Genomic DNA, 16,583 nt, shown 5'->3' on the forward strand with positions numbered 1-16,583 from the left:
TCAGATTTATGTGATTTATATTTTCTATAAGTTTTGCCTTGCTATGGGCACTTGCTATGGGCTCCTAGATTTTCCTTTTTTCAGTTTACAGATCAGAACACAGCTTGTCTGGAATATAATCTATTGTTTTTGTTTCAACTTGGATTCCTTTCTTGCCTTTATCATCATTGCATTTCTCCTGTGACTTTGAGCTAATTAATCTCAAATTCTCCGGCTGTAAAATTAGGTCTCCATTTTAGCCTCCATTGTAAATGGCAAAAAATGAGATTTTGGCTTCAAGGATTAGAAATCACCAGGCATTGCTTTATATTTCCGGATACACTCTCCTTTAATACACACACGCGCACACACACACACGCACAAATATTAATATTTATATGCATCAGTATCCTGCTTTATATGGTATTTGGGAAACCTTGCCTTTCATGGGCATTGTCTTTGCAAATATTTCCACGTGAGTTTACTTGTATTGTTTTTCATTACTGAAGACTTTTTCATTATTTGGGTGGACTACACTTTTTTAATCAAACCCTTTTACTGAGCATTTCAATGTTTTGAAATTACCAATAAGTCTACAGTTAACATCTTTGCCGCCCATTAGTTATACACATCCATGATCAAGTTATTAAGATAAATTTGTGGGACTGTCATTTCTTTGGCATATATTTTTAAGGTTGTTGTTATTACCAAATGGCTTTCCTTTCCACAAACACTGAGTCATTTCCACTTTAATCCAATGGATCGGAGTGACTATTTTTTTAAACTTTTCTAATGTTTCCTAAACTAAAAAAAATCTGATAAGTTATTGTTTTCATCGTGATAGTCTTAATATATGTTTTCTAATAAGTATACTTGTCAAACATCATATTGTTGCTTTGCAACTTACTGTACAGAGGTACTGTGACATCATTTTTACTTCATCATATCTCATATTTTTTAATGTATATTTATTCATTTTGTGAGAGAGTATGCCACTATGGGAGGGGCAGAGAGAAAGGAAGAGAGAGAATCCCAAGCAGGCTCCATGCTGTCAGCACAGAGCCCGACACGGGGCTTAAACCCACAAACCGTGAGATCATGACCTGAGCCGAAATCAAGAGTCAGACGCTCAACTGACTGAGCCACCAGGCTCTCCCATATCTCATATTTTGACTGACACTACATTTGATTTTATAGTTGAATCTATTTTTTAAAATCTTAGCAAAAAGTTTCGTGGCTGAAGGACCACGTGAGGTTTCCCTGTACTTGCTGTGTATCGATGGTCAAGGCTTGTAGGTGACCCCAGCCCTGCTCTCACGCATCTGTGCATTGGCAGAGCCTATTTATCAGGGATATGGCTGAGGGAATGTGGATGGGGCTCACGTTCTCTTTCCCCACCCAGTTCTTTACAGGTTTTACTTTTGCATGTTGAACGAGGTCTATCCAAATCACCAGGGAAGCTTTGGAAAATCACCCAATCTCCTACCCTCAAATCATATCAAAATAGCTTGGGAAGAGATCAAGGCATGTGTATTTCAAAATACATGAAATACATGTCAGCTGTATTCTGACATCTTGTCCTGGTGGAGAGCCTGGGTGTAGGGTTTGCCTGAGTTGCTACCGTTTCGTGGTCTTCCTCCACTATTGCCTGGATTTCCAGTGCATTTGAACTATGCAGAAAATACACAACGCTAGTTGTTTCTACATGCTGCCACCCAGGACTCATTGTGTCTCTGCCCCAGGTCCTAGTGGTTTTTGTCAGGGGGAATTTGGATCCCAGAATGCACAGTGTCATTTCTTCTTCTGGCCATGTGTGTGAAGGACAGAGAAGAGAGGGAAGTCAGGGGAAGAACACTTACCAGGACTTGGGTTATTACAGGTTCTTAGGGTTATGACAGATCTCTAGGAAGGGTATATATAATGGGCGTGGGACGTATGAAACATCTCCCTTTTTATTTTTGGGTTCTGGTCCTATGTGAAATAATCAGAATATTTCATGAGCCAAACTCTGAGTGACTTTTCTCAATGTAGCTCCATCTGTGTTAACATGATGTTAATTCCTTCCACAGTTTAGTATTAGAGTATATCTGTCTTAGTTTTCAGTGTCTACTGAATGTTCTGCTTCAAGTACTTTGGGAAAAACAATGTATTTTTTTCACTTAAAATTAATCTGATGTGGTTTTAAGGCTTTAGCTCTTATGTGGCCTCCTTTCAAAGGACTTGAAAAGTCATTTTAGAAAAAGCAGAGACCTGGAACATAGAATAACCAAAAGAGAGTGTTGGTTTCCTTTATTTTTCCATGATTCTTTTTTTGGTTTTCAATTTTAGTCCTTCCCCTGAAACTTCTTCTAGGCCACTATCTTGCATAAGAGAGTTGAGAAATTGGAAAGACGAGTTAGTAATGATTTCTAATGGTGGAAATTTTCCAACAGCTTTGACAAGCAGAGATTTTCAGTTTCGAAGGCCAGTCCGCCAGAAACAGACAAGCCTCAGTAAATGGAATCATGCGCTCATTGCGCCACCTAGAGACCGTCGTGCAAAAATGCTGGTGGGACACAAGTGGCCATAAAATCTCTAGGTGCTGTAAGCTGTCTTGATGCACAATTCTCTCTGTGCTTCTGAAAGAGGAATAGTCTTGCCCATTCCCTTAGTGAACTCCTTACTGTCTCCTCCTTTAGGAGCACTTGAGATTTGGACAATCTTTTGGATCTCTTTGAGGAAGAATTTCAATTCATAAGATGAAGATTGTTGTTTCTCATTTCACATCTCCTAAGGAGGCAATGCCTAGGAAGTGTTAAATGACAAGTTTTTTGGAGTTCAGTGGGCCTAGATTTTAATTCCATATTTCCTAATTACAAGCCATTGGACCAGTGGGCCCGTTATTTTCACCTCTTCGGCCATCAGTTTCCTCAACCATGCAGCTACTGTTCTATTTCAAGGTTGTTGGAAGGCCATTAAAGATCATCTGTTAGTGAGTGGCCCAGCACGTGGAACGGATGATGTGCCCAGCAAATACCACTTCCCTTCCTTGCTTTGTGGAGGGCACATGTCATGGAAATCACAGGCAGCTTGTTCAGTTTTCCAAAGCAGGAGGGGCAGTTGCTCCCACAAGGCAAGCAGAACAGTTGTTAAAGGATAATAAAGCACAACACCTTTGAGAAGGCAGATGGCCTTACATCTCTTCTCAGCACAGCATCCCGACAGAGCAGGTTTTTCTGATGAAATAATTCTGAAATCTCAATTTAAAGTGGCTAAATGGTGTGTATGGTTAGTCATAACACAGAAAAGCATCTGCTTCTAAAACAAAGCTGCTTAATCTTCTAAGATCTCTCAGTTCATGATTCTCTAGTTTCCAAGTAGACATGCCTTTGCACGTCCCTGGGTGGGAGGAGGGTCAGGGTTACTGGAACTAAGAAGGGAAGGGCACATATATTTCTCAAGGTGATGGAAGGCAGATTCTATTTAGAATGACTTTATTTTGAAAACCGGGGAAATGCCTGCTAACAAACTGTACCTTGTTGGTTATAATGGTCAAGAACTGTGTCAAATGGTATTCATACTCTGTGAAGAGTTGTGTTCCTGGCTAGAAACCCTTCAGATGTTGAATTGGTAGCTTCTCTGCTTAAGATTTTTACCTTTGTCCAGTTTGTGGCACAGTCATTAAAAAGGACATATTTGTAGTTCATCTTTCTTTCTTTCTCTTCCTTTCTTTTGTTCTTTCTTTCTTTCTTTCTTTCTTTTCTTTCTTTCTTTCTTTCTTTCTTTCTTTCTTTCTTTCTTTCTTTCTTTTGAGACAGAGAGAGGGTGCATGTGAGTGAGGGGGGAGAGAGAGAGACAGACAGACAGACAGAGAAGTGGGGCTCATCTGGGGCTTGTGTTTTACCTGAAGCGGGGCTTGTACTCACCCAATGTGGTACTTGAACTCACAAACTGTGAGATCATGACCTGAGCCAAGGTCAGATGCTTAGTGACTGAGCTACCCAGGCTCCCTGTAGTTCATTTTTCTGATCTCTCTTGAACTAAGGCAGGTGTTGAAGTTGGACAAGGCTGTTTTTTTTTTTTTTTTCTAGATGCCCCCCCTTCTCCCATTCCTTTAGTTTGGAACCAAAATAAACTCATTTTTAAAAGAAACTGTTTCTGAACAATATAATGTGCTTTAATATGAAAAGTTTTGATAAATATTTCCCTTTCCCTTAACATTTTCAGATTGTCTTAAGAGAAAGAAGTGACTAAGATGTAAAAGTGGAAAATGGCATTGAGAAAAATATTATTTCAGAATTAAGATTCTCTTTTATTTATTAAAAAAAATTTTTAATGTTTACTTATTTTGAGAGAGAGACAAGAGCGAGCAGGAGAGGGGCAGAGAGAGAGGAAGACACAGAATCAGAAGCAGGCTCCAGGCTCTGAACTGTCAGCACAGAGCTTGACGCAGGGTTCGAACTCACAGACCGCGAGATCATGACCTGAGCCAAAGTCAGACGCTTAATGGACTGAGCCTCCCAGGTGCCCCAAGATTCTCTTTTAAAATGTAGGTTTGATCGCGTTCAGGTTTGCTGAGGCCAGCACCTCACCTAGAGATGATGGTTGTTGAAAAGATACTGTATTACTCGTTGTTATCAAGAGAGGGAACATGTCACCCCACACAGGACCATGTGGGAAAGCACTGGTGGTGGTCAGGAGGTAGAGGGAGTGAGGGGAAAACATGGACAAGAGCCTTTGTTGTGGTTTCCATGAAAAAAGTCAAGGCAAGATAAGTGTAAGCAGGTTTGAATAATCTCCTAGAGATCGCCCTTAGTTGCCTGTTACCTGGCCCTGTGATTAGGGCAGGGGCATAGTGGCCCTGAGTGCAAAACCCTGATGAAGGAGATCCCTTGGGGTTTGGGATCTGGATTGGCTAGTTTGCATATAGAGGGCATGCTTCCTGTCTGTAGGAATCAGCTAACCCTGGGAAGGGCAGTTCCTCCTCTCCTGGCCAGGATCTAAGATATCAAAGGATCAGAGAATATAAAAAAAATTTTTTTAAATGATTAATGCAGATTCATGTTAAAATTTTTAGAGGATTTTCTACTTCCAAATGATAGAAGAAAATTATACATCATTACACAAGTATAATCATATGCAATTGCATATGCAGGGCTTGGTGTCATTTTAATACATTTTTTCTCAAATACAGATGGCAGGGAATAAAGTGAGATGGGTCTTTATCCATGGCTTCCTCCACCTCCATCCCTGTCCCTGTTTCCCTATCACAAGAGGAAGCCTCCTGGTCTAAATGCTGCTAGAATTTAACCATAACTGTAGCTTGACATCAGGATTAAACTTGGGTCTGAATTCAGGCTGCCCAGGGCTGATTCCTGACTCCCCTGATCACAGGCTGAGTGATGTGGGCAGATAACTTGACATTTTCATGTCTTAGTTTTCTCATCTTAAATCTGGAGTATAAGAGTTGTCTCTATCAATAGATTTGTGTGAATTAAATTAGTAGATACTTGTAAATCACACCAAATAGTGCATGGCGCTTATTAAACAGACTATGAATTTAGATGCAGTTATGCCGATGTTACAATTACTATTGGTATTATTATTGAGGATGAGGGATGGGAGAGTCATAAGTTGTCCCAGGAGGATAGTGAAAAAATGCATGGTTCAAAATAAAAGTTACTGATGGAAGAACAATGTGTGCCTGGGAAACTGCAAGCATGTGTCATGGGCTGACATTTTAGCTTGCATGCAGAGAGAAGTCAAATTGACTTTGCAAGAGAGAACAGATTATAGAGAATTTTAAATTCAAAGGGGTTTGAAATAGTCCTCATTGTTCATGGATTCCATATTTGCAACTCCAACTATTCACTAGAATTTATTTGTAACCCCCAAATCAATACTCCTGCTTTCACAGTCATTTGCAGACATGAGGTCAAACAAGGGGGGGATGCTTCACCTTCTTGTTTTGGCTACAATGCTTTAAATGGGAGTCCTTTTCATAGTCTGGCCAAGGCCTCAACTTTTGAAACTTGTGTTTTATGTTGGTGATATTGCTATTTAAAGTGGTCCCCAAGCGTCGTGATGCTGGGTTTTGTAAGTGCACAGAGCTGGGATGTGCCTTATGGGGGAAATGTGTGTGCTAGATAAACTCAGGTCAGGCCGATGTTCCAGTGTTGTTGCCGTGGGTTCATTGTTAATGAACCAACAATATGTATTAATTAAGTTGTCTTAAAAAATACATAAGACAAGGTTATGTATCGATTGGTTGGCAAGAATCATGTGACCAGAGACTGGAAATAGCCTAACACTGTTATTTCCCCTAGGAAGCAATGGTTCAGTATTTGTTATATCCGGATTTTCCATGATGTCATAGAACATGGCTACAGGAAATAAGGAGAATCGAATGCACTACCAGTGCCTGGGGAGCTTTCAGTCAGGGGTAAGCCCTGGAGAGGAGGACCTCAGGCAGTCTCAGGCTCAGTCCCCTCCCAGCCCGTGCCTGTGCATGATAAGTGGGGAAGAGAAAGCCCACCGTCCACTAGCTGACAGGCGTGTGAGGTGTAACAATGTCTTCCCAACACTTGGTGCACTGCTCAGGAGACATGGCGGACATTGATGCATTTGTTTGGAGTCAGAAGCTTCCTAGAAACTGCTGCTGTACAAAAATACCATGTTCTTGAGATCAGGGGAATTTTCATTCCACAATCACCGTACATAGAGGAGAACCCTGCCTATGGGAGACTTGGCTTCTATTTCTGCATCATTCCTGACAGGACTTTCTCATAAGGTTTTGTCGCTGAGAATGTGATTTGGTTCCTTAGAGCACAGAGACAATAAGAATCCAGAATACATTTGTGGGAATTGCAGAATGTAAATTTTGACGTGTACCTAATTTTGTGATTCTCCTCATCTCTCCCCCCACCTTTGCAACTCTGGTAACTACAAGGTGAAGCAGCTTTTTGTAAAGTCACATTTTCCCATATGAATGATTTGATAATTAGGATAGAGTTCCTAGCCGAACACTTTTCTTTCAAGTAGTTAAATATGTGACCCATAAACAATAGGTCAGAAAAGCAAAAGGGACAACTAGTATTTTTCTGAATTGTCATTTATTGAAATTCTGCAAATTTTAGCTATTCAGAATTCAGGAGGTCCCTGTGTGGGCTGCGGTGCTCTTCCAGGAAGCTCTGGCCAATCCTTTCCAGTCCATCCAGCCCCAGACCATCCCTTCCACTTGAGAGACCCCTGGGGGATGTTAGTTGAGGGCCTACCAGTGACTGAGACACTGCCATGGTTCAGTCTTAGTGAATTTGCAGGCAGACACTGTGTGTGCCCATTCCTTGGAAGCAAGTCTTCTATATTCTGCCTCGTGGGCACTACGATCTGGTCCCTTCTGGTCACACACCCCTTTTCCCTATCTGAAATGCAGCAAAACCCAGTCCTAATCATTTGCACTTTTTTTTAAAATTTTTTAAATGTTTATTTATTTATTTTTCCAATATATGAAATTTATTGTCAAATTGGTTTCATACAACACTCAGTGCTCATCCCAAATCATTTGCACTTTTGCTAGTGTAACCAACCGGGGAGATTCCGGTTATTATGAAGCTGGAGCAGAATCAGCCACCAGGTGGCGCAAAATCACAGCCATCGATTCCCAACCAGAATCCCCACCCTCATCCTGCTTCTAAACTTGGACAAACAGCCACTGGGACACCCAGTGACATTGCAGCTCTGCTTATCAGCCTGCAGAGGGTGAAGTTGTAGGACCAAGACAGGAGCCTTAGGATTTGAGGGGGGGGGGCTCTCTTTAGCCTTCACTGGGGACTTTCAGGGGTAGGAACACCCTAAGATGCCCAGCTGGCCTCTCTATTAATTGAGATTTGTCTGTTGTTCGTGGCAGATGAGCTTTTCTCTGGTATCCACATATCCTGACTCTCATTCTCAATTATTTTTCCCTCATGCTGTCATGGGGGCCTTTTATATGAGGTATAATGGTCTGTACATCTAGTATTATCTTCTGTCTTAACATGGACATGCAGGAAAGAATGCACTGGAAATGGAAAAGCTAAATGCATATGGACTGTAGAAACAATAGTAATAATGTATTTTGAGGTTAAAAACACCCATAATCAAAACATGACAGCAATAACATGGAAGGGGTAGGGACGATTGGTGGAGTCCCAGGGAACCAGCATTATTGGGATGGGGCGCAGAGCTGTGTAGGGAACTCTGAGCTGATTCTTAATATACATTTCTCAGGTAAATAGAATTTATAGAATCATTTTCCAACTTTTTAAGTAGCCACTTCCTGAGTTGTATGTTCAGAGATGTTGTTGAGACTTTGGCCTTGATGATAGGGACTACTTGAGCCTCTTGGACATTTTTGGAATTTATCTCTGTCTGTGCCTTCCTCACTCCCAACAAATAGCAAGGTGGGGTGGTGGGGGGGGGTGGGGTTCTGAAAGGAAAGCAGCCAAATGAGGGCATTCTATGAGGCTGCCAACAGTTGAGGCAAACGTTGCAGGCAGCTATGTTGTTCACTTTCTTGATTGGTGAGTGGGAGTCATGTCTTTCCAAGGGACTCCTTCCTTACAGATGAAGAGAAGACCACCAGTGTCTTGTCCTTACATGTCCAGGTTCTGTGGTTCTTTCATGAATGTTCCTGGTTACATGATACATAACATGGCACACACTGCCTTCACATTTGGTTTTAAGTGCAGAGACTATAGCTTTGTTGAAGTTCTAATTATACATGTAGAAGAGGGAAAGTTAGCTCTGGAAAGATCTCTGGCAGAACCCAGGGAGATCAGATATCGGGTTGTATTTGCCATCAGTGAACCCAGCAGAGCAGACCACTGGGACAGAGAGTCCTGTGAAGTAGGTTCTTCAGGTTGGTGCAGCCTCATATGGCCACCTCTATCCCAGGTTAGTGTCATCACTCTTCCTAGTGATGGAGAGAGACATCAAGAAGTTCCATGTGGAATACTTACAGATCTTTTCTTCCCTGATCTTGCTTTGCTGTCTGGCTGGATTGGGGAAGTTAAAATTGGCCCAGTGTGGCTTACAGGGGCAGCCCCAGCATGTGCTCTCACTGTGGGAGGTAGAGGGTGGGCCCCCTTTTCCTTTGCCCATCTCTTGCCTTAAGGCATATGTTGTCCCTGCCATTTCCATCAGGTCAGTGATTTATGTATGTGCCATGTTATTCCCCTTGGCCCCACCTTAGCGGGGGGCAGGAGCTTGGAGGGGCAGATAATCTCCTCTCAGAATCAGCCCCAAAACATCTGGCATTTACCTGCTATGGATGCCCCCTGGAGGTGGTGAAAAGTACATCGGTCCTTACTCCCTGACCAGGGACACATAAATAATTATACTTGTGAAATTTTTTGATGTTTTTTTTAATTTTTCTTTTTAATTTTTTATCTTAAGTAGGCTCCACACCCAACTTGGGGCTTGAGTTCACGACCCTGAGATCAAGAGTTGCATGCTCCACTGACTGAGCCAGCCAGGCACCCCACGTTTTGATATTTTTAAAGGAAATAGTTTAAAAGAGAACTTTTTCATTGTAATAACAATATTTGAGCTTCATATTCCTCTTCTGTTTTTTACTGTAATTTATTTTAACTCTACTCAAAATTTTTCAGGGATGACTACTGAAAACTGAGTGAGGAAGACAGGTTTCCCAGATCCTTTCCTGTTGAGCACCTATTGTTGTACCAGAGGAGGGCCATTTAGATCTCTTGTTAGAGCTGGATCTGTTTTCTGTCACTAGGGGGCGCTCCTAACAAAGGCATGTGTATTAGTTGCTATTCAGGCTGAAGATGTCTTTATAAAGAGCCACTCAGATGTGCTTGAGAAGGCGGAGTACTTAGTGGGGTAATTTTAGGAAAGGTTCACAAGACCCCCTGCCCCAGTCAAGACCTTTCACATTCCATTTTTAGTTTAAAACCCACAAGAGCTTTGTCCTCTTTTAAACATGGCTGTGGCAGAAGGCGGCAACTTATTGAACAGTGTTAGTCATTAACCTCTTAGCATATTGTGCACACCTTCTTGGCATCCTTTCTTTATACATGGAACTTTGGAGCCAAAGGGCACCATCCAGCAGGTACAAGGATGATACTTGGGGGTTGTAGGCTTAGTGACATATAAATAAGTCCATTTTATTCAAGACTAACACAGCTTTTGTGAGCACAGCCCCTGGGCCAGACTGTCTGGTTTTGCATCACAGCTCCATTGCTTATCAGCTATGTGACCTTGGACAGTCGATTTAACTTTTATATACCGCAGTATCTTCCTTAGTAAGATGAGCGTAAGTAATAGTCCCTGCCTTACCTTGCTATGGAGATTAATGAGTTGATATGGTTAAGTTCTTAGAAACCTGCCTGGCACTGAGAAAATGTTAATAAATTCTATGTAATTACTGATTTACATTTAGATCTGATGGCCATAATGAGTCCAGGGGCCACATTTTCCCCCTTGGATAACTGGGACAGTTCTCCGTTTGACCATAACCAGATGGGTTCAGAGAGTAGAAATATGTTAGCTTCAAAAGCAAAGCTAATCCTAAGGGGTGACGTGTCCCAAAGTCCGTGAATTCTAGAGAATTTTTATGAGTGCTTATCAGGGCAGGAATTTTATACCCTTCAAAGAACCTCTTTAATGAAGACGTGGTTCTTTTCCCTCTGCCTTTTTGCTACTCAGGAGCAGCTAGCACACAGGCCTGCTGCTAGGTATGTCCTTATGGATCCAGTCTGTACACAGTACAGTACTCAGTACACAGTAGTTGCTTCTGTGAGAACTTTCAAAGGCAGGGAGGGCTCCAAACCACGAGATAAACCAAAGAAGTTTTGCTGTCCACAACAGGAAGCACTTTTCAGTTGGCTGACTCCATCCAAGATAACCATTGAGAGTACCTTGGACTTAGTCTGGACAGCGTGAGACCAGAGCATTTGATCAGAGTCTAGAATAGGATGAGCAGTTACGGCATCCTGGCGTCTACGATGGGTTGTTGGAAACATCCGTCACCTCTTCCCATTATGCTTTGCTGTCGCTGCCTGGCCTAGTGATTTTGCCTCTGGTAGGATCATATCAAAGCACCCTCAAGAACAGTGTTGGCTCTCCTGGGGTGCAGGCAAGAGGGTGAAGAAACTGTCAGTTGCTGATACAGTTGCCTGCTTGCTGTTGACCTTGCTTTGGACAGCCATTGAACAGCTCCACATGGAGTTAGGGTGCCTTCTATTTTTATTCTTTTTCCTGAGACTTTTTTTCTTTTTCTTTTTCTTTTTTCCAAATGGACACCAGTTGTCAATATGTCTCATAGCTCTGAATTCGGTGTGATGTGACCTTGGGGAGGGGGTGTGAGCGTGACATCCAGACCTGTTTCAAGTCTGGGACAAAGTAATTTATACACCGGGAACTGGCTTCATGGCGTGGGATTCTAATTCTGGGGACGGCATTTTGTATGTGTAGGAAGACTGTCAAAACCTTTCCAATGGGAAGGGACAAGAACCAATTTGAGAAGAATGTGGTTATGTAAGAACTGTCCTGGTACAAGCATCTTGGCACAGTTCTTGTACTTGTTCATTCTGAAGGGGAGAGAAAGGGAGCAGGAGGAATTCTCTGTGAATGCTGGCAAACCTCCAGTCCCTCTGCTGACAAATGATGCACCCTCTTGAGATGGTTCTGGAGATGACATAGTTAAAAGGGTGACAGGTGTTTCTTAACCCTTTCTTATTATTCTTGCCCCTCTTCTTTAAATGCTTACCAAACTGATTAGCCTGCTGGGAGCGTATGATTTTTAGGTGGCCCATTGGGGTTTCCATTGGTTTTACATCAGTAACAAAACAGCCACAGCAGCCACCCCTACCAACAGCAGCATTTTGGGGTTCTTCTTGGGGGATGGGTCAGATGGCTCCCATGCAGTATTTTGTTTCATCTCTGCAAAGCACAAGGCACAGCTACTATTATTCCTATTTTAGAGATGCAGAAAATGAGGTTTTTTAGCTTTAGGAGGCTAAACACCTGCCAAGGGGCATGCATTGTTTTGGCAGGAAAGGACACTTTTGCAAACTGTACGTGACTCCTTGAGTTGTTTAGCCAAGGGTACAGACTGCAGTGGAAGCAAGGTGGGGCAATAGATGAATGTAGTGCATCGTGCATGGCTCTTTTTCTGGCCTCTAGGAGCACTAAGTGGGTGTGCAAAGCTGAGACCTTCTCTACTCCCTTAGAGTCCTGCCAGCGTTGAGAAACCTACCAAATGCTTGTCTCACCGTGGCCTTTTTATGCTCAGAATATCACTGTGAATGAAGAATGCACACCAACTGTTTTAAGGGAATGTGGGCAGACAATTGACTTTGCTGGTTCTCAAGTCAAACCCAGCAAAAACAAGTTCACATCCTTGTCTGGGGGTAGAAAGTAGAGTAGCGCTTGCTTGTTCTTGAAAACAGTGTTGCTTCCCGTTTTCCAGAATCCTAGAAAATCTTCCCAAATACTCAGGGCCAGCAAGTGGCAGCAGCAGGGTCCGGGATCCTGGCCGCCTGACTGCAGTCTCCTCGTCTGCCTCTAGGCTGTGCTGTCTGTCTATTTAAGGAAACATGGAAATGCTAGATGAAAGGTCTCCCTCCCTCTAAATTCAATTCTGGTTAAACAGGGAGGCCTTGTTTCTGTTCTCTGGTTGTTTGCTTCTGCCAGCTACCTCAGTGTTTTCCAGTCATTTGAATTTTCATTGATTTTGTTTCTGAGTTTCCTTTGCCCTTCTCTTCTTCCTCCAGACTGGGAGCCTTTTCTGCTCAGAGATGCTTTCTCTTTACCACACCAATGTTCACCTTGCTGCCTAATTAAAACAAAGTAATGAAAGAAAGCAAGGGCTTTGATGACTCAAGTCCTGAATGCTCTCATCTACCTGACTTTATGGAAATTCAGAAATTGGCCTTAATTTCTGCTTCCTACTGCTTATGGAACCTGATATTAACTATGTTAATTTTGCTTCTCTCAGCCATCTAACCCTTTATATATTTGTCTGAGATGTCACGTATGTTCCTTCTTAGCTCCCTGGAAGGTTTCTCCCATACTCCTACTGTGGCCAATGCTTGTCACTTGTGAGCAGTGTGGGAGAGGGGATAGGCTGGAGAATGGAGAACAGAGAGGGAGATCCTTGCAGTTCGGCTCTTGTTCTGGGGGCAGAATTCACCACAAACAGCATATTTGCGACCAAGTCTGTTAGGAGAAGAGCTACGGTAGCCCTGACAGATAGGAAAGCTGCATTAGGTGGCCCATTCCTCTCTTGCCCGGTGAAAGCGTTGCAGAGCCATGCAATTTCTGTGCACTGAAGGGAGCCCTGCCTCCAGCTGGCTGAGCTTGGCTGAACACCCACAGTAGGTATCTAAGGCATGGGAGGAAACATGGCCTGGACTTCAGCTGTCTGATCTGAGTGGGTCACTGAAAGATGGAACCCCAGTGGGCACCTATAGAGTTCCTTGGTAATAATGGATCAGGCAATGGAATAGAGGCATATTATTAAATCTAGAATAATAAGGGACTAATGAATTGACTCATTTTTTTCATGCAACCAATATTCAAAAGCATTTCTTATATTTAAGGCACTGTGCCAATAAACTTCTAGTCACAAAGGTGAACGAGGCAGAAGCCAAGACCTTTGTGGAACTTAGTGCTTAACGAATTCCCTGTACCTCTAGACCTCTGTGCATGCTATTCCCTCTACTCAAACTCTTTCTTACTCCTCTCCTCTGCAGTTCTCAGTCCAGTTGTGATTCTGGTGGGATGTTACATTCTTAGGCTAGAAAAGGTGAGTTTGATGGGCGGTCTGGGATCTTTTCCTGTTTCAGCACCTACTATCCTCGTTCACTAGTCTGATGTCTCCCTAGAGGGGTGTACCCTTTTCTGTTTTGCACACCATTGCATCCTTTGTACCCAGCACAGTCCCTAACACTGGCACTGGATAGGCATATGGTAAGTGTGTGTTTAATTAATTAATTAACGATTCTGTCTTTCAAAAAGGGAGATGCATTTCTGTGTGTGTGTGTGTGTGTGTACGCGCGCGTGCGGCTGTCGGTTTGTAATACCAGGTGGAGGTTGATGTATAATATGAGAAAAATACAGAGTAGAAAATGCCCTTGAAATTCCAAAAGGGAACAGAAAGGATTTGTTTGAGGAATCCATGAAATTATATGGAAGAGACATTGGAAATGAGTGTTAAAGAATGGGCAGTGTTAGACATACAGGAATTAGAGGAAAAACAAAGGGACGAGCATGAGTGAGCTGGGAAAGTTGGGGGGGGGGGAGCATGGGTGACAAGCAGGGAGAAGCTGAAGAGTGTTAAGACAATGCTCCTTTGATAACAGGCCACGAAAGATTGTGTGCTGGGGTGTTTAGATGATACTTGATATTTTTTTTTTGAGAGGGGGGGAAGGGACAGAGACGGGGAGAGAGAGAATCTCAAGCAGGCTCTGCTTGTGCTCGAATCTCAGCCCAGAGCCTGATGTGGGGCGTGATGTCACAAACCATGAGATCATGACCTGAGCCGAGACTCAACAGTCAGACGCTTAACTGACTGAGCCGCCCAGGTGCTCTAATACTTGACAATTTTTAAATTAGGAGATTGTGTGGTGAAATCTGAGGATTTCCTTTTGGTAGTATAAAGATGACCTTTCAGTACATATCCTCTTAGTCTGTTTGCTGTGCGTACCCATGGGGCTGCTATAGAACCTCTAATGGGTGTCCTGGAATAGAACTGCGTTGAGTACCCGAGGTGGATTCTTCTGAGCAGAACATAGTAGCAGACTTACATGTTTATGCATGTGCATGGATATGTGCATTATGTTTGTGCACACATGTGTCCCTGTGTGTCCCCATATACCAGCAGGAGACAAAGTGATGCCTAGAGAAAATTGGGTAGCCTGTAATGCCAGAACTCTCCCAATTTATTTGTAAGAGCTAGGAAATGTAATTAATACTCTTCCGTTTGCAGAGTCCTATTTTAGTGTTTCCTAGTGATGTATCAGTGTGTGTGTGTGTGTGTGTATATATATATATATATATATATATATATATATATATATATATAGTGCCACCCTATTTTTAGTGCTGGGCATGAATATATGCCATAAGACGGCTGTTTCCCAACGGTGTTGTACCTTTAAGCTCCCTGTGCTGCAGGCAGCCACCCTGAGTAGTGAGTGGCCTATGGTTCTCAGAGGTCATCAGAGGATGACCTCTGATGTCCCTGAACCTGGCAGAGCATATCCCTACCCTGGGTGGTTGACAGCTCTGTCCTTTTTGCTCTCCACTATGGCTTACATAACAGCTTTTAGCTTTCAGTTCAGTTTACATGTCAGAAAAAATTATGTCCATCTTATAAGAGATGTCCGTGAAGATATGAGCCTGGCAGAATGCAGGAAGCCAGGGGGCCTGGGTTGGATAAGCAGCATCTTGTGGGTTGTGCATTGTAACCTGCTGTCTGGTTCTGGGACCTTGTGTTTGCTTAGCCTCCCGGAGCCGTACTTCCCAGGTGTGTTCTTTTCCTCCCTTGTCAAGAAACCAGGGGAAGGCGGTCAAAGCACTCATGAAGTCCTGGGCAGTATTTACATGGTAGTGCAAACGTGTAATAAACAGATATTACTTGTCAGGTTAAATTCTTCAAAGCTCTCCTAAAAATCTCTTCACCAGATCTGAACACACATCTGCAATGTTTGGTTTTGCTTTTTGGCTTTGCTTTTACTGATACACTTTTTCTTTCCACTTTTTAATAAGATTTCTTTCAGCAATTCGATTTGGTGTGGCCCTATTATGGAAACTTTAGAGAGGAGGGAAGATCAGGAAGAAGCAAACAAATACACAGGAAACCACAAGAAGGCACCCATAGCCCAGCCTCCACATGCAGACACTGCTACTGTTTAGCCTGTTTCTTTGCTGCTGATTCTGTGACCTCTGTTCTTTATAAAGTTGAGATTAAACTCTGTGTTCAGTTTCCTTTCACTTCCACATGTCATCAGTAATCCTTGATGCAAATCATGTGTAGTGGCTGGATAGCATTTCATGAAATGATTGAACCATAATTTACTTAGGCCTTCTCCTGTATTATTAAGGATTTAAAAAAATATTACAAAAAATGATTCAGTAGATATCACTATGCATATGATCACTGTGCATAACTATGGGTCAGTGTTGAGAATTATTTCCTTAGGAGGGATCATTAGACTCATGGACCAAAATGTAAGGACATTTTTGAAACTCTCATTTATAATTTTGTGTATTTGTTCTTCCTATTTTAAAATCCTTCTCCCTGCTTTCCATGAACCAGTTTTTACTCATATTGTTTCTACTACTTTATTTGAATTTTTTTTGTTTTTTAAAAAAGCTTATTTATTTATTTTGAGAGAGAGAGAGAGAGAGAGAGAATGTGTGTGTGAGCAAGGGAGGGGCAGAGAGCCAGCACAGAGCCCGACGTGGGGCTCAAACTCACGAGCGGTGAGATCGTGACCTGAGCTGAAATCAGGAGTCAGATTGCTCAACTGACAGGGCCACCCAGGAGCCCCAGAATTTTTGTTGTTTACTTTTTTCTTTAAACTAACCATTTTAATTCTAAAAGCAAGACTTGCTTCTTG

General features: G+C 42.5%; 1 protein-coding gene across 12 annotated transcripts in view; it reads left to right on the forward strand.

Moving 5' to 3' along the window:
- ELMO1 (engulfment and cell motility 1) overlaps positions 1–16,583 on the forward strand; it is a 730,817-nt gene that overhangs the window by 407,192 nt on the left and 307,042 nt on the right. The gene's annotated exons all lie outside the window — the stretch shown is intronic.

This window comes from Acinonyx jubatus, chromosome A2, assembly GCF_027475565.1.
Source record: "Acinonyx jubatus isolate Ajub_Pintada_27869175 chromosome A2, VMU_Ajub_asm_v1.0, whole genome shotgun sequence".
In the NCBI taxonomy this organism is placed as follows: domain Eukaryota; kingdom Metazoa; phylum Chordata; class Mammalia; order Carnivora; family Felidae; genus Acinonyx; species Acinonyx jubatus.